We start from the raw sequence: 4,874 nt of genomic DNA, 5'->3' as shown, positions 1-4,874 counted from the left end.
GCAGTGTTATGCATTGAAGCACAAAAGTAACAGAGATGCCCATGCACTTTGTCTCATATTTGTGCAAAAATATCAAAAATAGTGTCACCCTTGAAATAAACTTCAAGTGAATACGTCTTTCAAACTCATTGGCTACAATTTGTAAACTGCAATATATGCCGTAATGTTATAAGTGAATTAGTAAATTTATGAGAATAAGTTGAACGTGTTTCCATTTGTTGTGCTAGTATTGTCCAGTTCTGAATAATGCAGCTCACAAACTAGAATTATGCTACCTGGCACAGGCAACTTAAAACAAATTCTGCAAAACTCAAAAAGGATTACTCTGTACAATCCTTATTTGTTATTCATTGGCGCGTGCCAATTTCAGTAAACATAACATACTTTTGAAACAACGCTATCGCAATAAGTGATGCCATGGAAGCAGTTTATTATGCTGAATTGCTTTTTGCGCGATCCTGTTATGTTTTCTGCCATGATAACGTTCCTGCGAAGGTCATTTCATATCAAGCAAATTATTCATATTGACTACTTCCTATTTTTTTATGAAAAAGAAACTGCTATTAGTGACATGCTGGAAGTCTAAAAAAATTAATCCTCGTTTGAGTTTCATTTTAATCTTGTTCAATGCCAGAAAAAAATTACAAGAAAATCCGAAAAGAAACATAAAAGTTACATCACTGCCATGACCGGAGAGCTTTTGTTGCACTTTAAATTTAAGCCAGCTTATACTTATTACTTCTTAGTCGCGTATTTTGCGTAGTAAAATAAACCATTTTTGCAACGTTAAGTAAAATGCAGTTTTTACTGAGCAGAACTGCTCTGACAAGTGCACAGATGCTTGCAGGTGTGTCATTCCATGCCGAATCGACCGGCATTTTTTCGCCACCGCAGATATAGCTGAAAGCATTGCCAAATGTTGACTGGAGTGAAAACTCCTTCCCCACCTTTATTTAGTTTTGGCAAAAATTTTGTAGCATTTGATGACAGTTTATTTTTCCTGGTCAGCTGAGCTCGAGGACGTCAGTCAACGCTTTTCAAAGGCTCATTGTATGGATCGAGGCCTTCAAATGGTCCACTAAATATAGTACAAAAGGGACGGGAAAGCCCATTCATCCTTTGATACAGTGAGGTTGGCAACTCGTCCCTGTTGTTTTTTTAATCGAAACAACCAAAGAAAAATGCCACACAACTCATGTTCCTTCTGCTTAAAGGCTGCTGTCTGGCATCACATGGATCTCCTTTAAGAGAGGACCAACTTTAATTCATTGTGATCTGTTAAAATTGACAAAACCACTGTTTGGCATAACATAACCTGAAGAGCCGTTTTGATTGCGGGAATTTGGGGAACGTGTTGCTCCTCGAGCTGAGCAGTAAGTCCACTTTAACATGTCCTCTATGCCTAAAGATTTTAGCATGCTTCACTGTCAACTATTCATTGGAATGACAACCAAGGAGCACTGCTAATGCGCAAATGCAGTTCGTCTCATCTGGTGAAGCCGTCAAATCTTTTGGCAGTGAAGGCAGCTTTTAAATTTGAGAAGCATTTCCGTTTTGTGGCATTAGGCACTTAAGATCATATGAACAGTCACTCTAAATGGTAGACTATTGCAGCACACAAGTGCACACACAAGGTGCCTGAAATTTATTTGTTATGCCACTGGCAAGTTGGGAACTTGAAAAACAAAATGTGAAAGTAACAACGCAACAGGATAGGAAGCATAGTACTCTCCCATAACAGTTCTGACCCTGGCGGGGTCAAGAGCCTCTTTTGCCCCTAGGTGCCCCTCTCGTTTCCGAAGAGTAAATGGCCTATGCGCTCCTCCTCTTTGAACACACCTTGAAGCAATGCGCTTGCAAACTTTCATGGTCCATCATGGCAGGCCATGGTAAGCTGTGCTAGGATAACCTTCTCAATGCGCACTCCTCCAACCTATGTGATCCTGCATGTTTAAGTAAATGTTAGCAAAGCAGTTTTAAGCTTTTGTACCTCATTTACGCAACAGCCCAACTGCAAATAAACCACAACAGTGCTTGTTAAAGATCTAGAATGCTAAAGTTACTTGACTTCTTACTAGCTTGTAAGAAGTCACGTGTTTACATGCCACGTGTTTCAGAAAAATAAGAATTTATCCAGCACAACCAAGTAAATAAGTAAGCCAAAGTTTGCGAACCATCCAGAGGGTGTCTACCAAGTTGACAATTCCAAATTCCCTGAGTTTTCGCGGTTTTCCTTGAGTGCATTTGCAAAGTTCCCTGACTGATGCAGAACTATCTTTTATGTCAAGACGCGCTCAAACCATAACGCCTGATGATGCTGTCACTCTCTAGTAAGCATATAAAAAACATTCAAGAAGACGACGTAATTCAATTTGAATACTAAGGAGTAGTGTTTATGTTATTCAAAAAGAGAATGCAAGGGAGGGATTAGTAAAATGCACAGCAAATAAAATGTCTGAAAAAATTTGCACATCGAGTGGCACATTCTGAAATACGAATAAAAAGGGAGATGCATACAAAAGCAAATATTTTCGAATATCAGATATTTCTATCAACTGATAGCAAGCTCAGTGGTATGAGGCCCGAACTTTGTCACAACTGAGATTCTCTTCTGTTACTTGAGGAATCATTAACACGACTCAGTCACAGCTAATTTTCCCTGATAGAAGCACAAATTCCCTAAGTCTCCGGATAATTTCCAGACAATTCGTATTCCCTGAGAATTCCCGGTTTTCCCGTTTGGTAGACACCCTAAGAGGAGCACTAAATTAACCTAATTAAGGTCTGGGGTTATACGTGATAGAACAACCTGATTTTGAGGCATACCATAGTGGGGAACTCCTGTTTAAATTTGTTCACCTGGGGTTGCAGGGTACACGGGGAGTTTGATCCTGTGGCTGCCTGTCGGCGCTGTGCCAACACCGCTCAAGCAACCACGGCGTGAAAGCACTAAAAAATAGTAATTTCAGATGTATCTGTAAATGAACTTTCTACGATTCAAGAGATTCCCTCGTACTGAGACAAGAGGCTGAGTAAATTGTAGAAGGTGCAAGAGGAGATATTGGTGGCAATGCTGCCTTGAAGTTGCCGCACCAGCTTGCTCTGACATCATGCATTTTGATGGTGTCTGCTCAGGTGAAGCAATTCTTTTTACAAGTAAAGGTTTTCTTCACTGTATTGCAAAAAAGCCAAAACGCAAATTAAGAATCGTCAGGAACATTTACTGAAACAAAACGACTGAAATTTGTAGAAATACATGAAATCCACGATGTCACAATGAGGTGTCAGCATGAAGATTTTTGGGCGATACTCAGAAAATTGAACTTTAAACCTCATTTGCTCTAATAATCAACCAACTACGAAGAAATTAACAGTAGTTGATATTTAAAGCGATGCTTTTTTAATTGATTTAGGGTGTAATTGGTGTGCCCTTAACACAAAACAAGAAATGAACTTGGCTACGTCATAGGATAACATGCATCACTGTTTCTAGTTAAGGTAGGATTGTCCGCATAGCAGAGGGCATGCACTGGCTGCTGAAGTGCGCTCTGCCACCTCCCCTCAACCTCCCAATTTCCAACTGTTTTACGAGCAGTTATGAGATTCCTGCATCTTAAAGAGACAATGCCAAGAAGATTCATACCGCGCTGGCTGCAGTACGGGATTACCGGCACTGCTCACTGTCCAGCTCGGCGTCAATCTTTTTGGAATGTGGCCCTTGAAAAGCAGAAAGCCCGGATCACTGCTCGTTCTTCAACTAACTTTCTCAATGGTTGCTGCTGTTTTGTTTTGATGCCCCTAGCACTGCACTGCTGTATGACATAGGTCACAATACATTTGTTCTGGTAAAACTAGAAAGACTAGCACTCATGTAGACCACTAACGTGCACGCCAAGTTTCTGAACGGCCCTCTCATATCAGGCTTATACCCTGAAAAAGGCACATTCTATATTTAATATGTTCACAAGTGACACTGAAATTCACTCCCAATCCCGGTCCAGTTGCGCAGTCTTTCAACCGATTGCTTAAAGGCACCATGTCTGCTACTGAAAGCACTGTGCACCACTTGACCACTGGAGGAAATGCTTGCAGTTGCATCAGCTATGTTTTTGTTTTTCTGTTTCCTGCAATACATTTTCAGGGCATCACTGCATTTGATCATGGTGACGCTACCGAATGAATGGCCAAAGAATTCACCTCTCACATCCCGGCTGAGGTGTCTACCAGGTCATTTTGAATATTAAAAAAGAAGTCGGTATAAAAACGTGAAGCCATGCTCTACCAAAAACAACAATCAAAAAGAGCTACGTGGACCATTAGGACGGGTGGGCGGATATAAATGGACGCACATAAATGACTGATTGAAAACACTAAGGTGTGGCTGGTCTTGCAAATGGCGGTATGCGATGCTCAAATAACCTATCACTAATTCCTATCCTTATCTCAAAAATTAATTTGGTTCATCTACTTAGCTACTGTGGCCACATCGTAAAGGCAGTTCCTTCATATAAAACCACAGCGTTGCATTTTTTTTTACTCCCCGCCTACCTTATGCTACTGAAGTTTTACTTACTGCTCCACCGACAAAGCATTGTTCCAAACTTGTGGCAAAGCGTCATTTAGTTCACACGGATGCGCTGCTCTTTCAATCTGTTCTCATTATGGAGCTCGAATTCAAACCAGAAGGTCACTGAACTTGCACTGCGCGGAAGGCTGCGGCATGACTCGACCTTTTCGTTCCCTGAAGTTTGTCCTCTCCCCGTTGTTTTCCCAGGCTCTTCAAACAACGATGTACTAAGAGCAATGCCCTTTTCCCGTATATTTCAATTTCTTCGAGTTGCTTTACTTCTGTCCACTTTTCAGCAACACTTGGA

The sequence above is a fragment of the Dermacentor variabilis genome, chromosome 3 (assembly GCF_050947875.1).
Source record: "Dermacentor variabilis isolate Ectoservices chromosome 3, ASM5094787v1, whole genome shotgun sequence".
In the NCBI taxonomy this organism is placed as follows: domain Eukaryota; kingdom Metazoa; phylum Arthropoda; class Arachnida; order Ixodida; family Ixodidae; genus Dermacentor; species Dermacentor variabilis.
The sequence above is the reverse complement of the archived record's forward strand: the minus strand, read 5'-3'. Positions refer to the sequence as shown.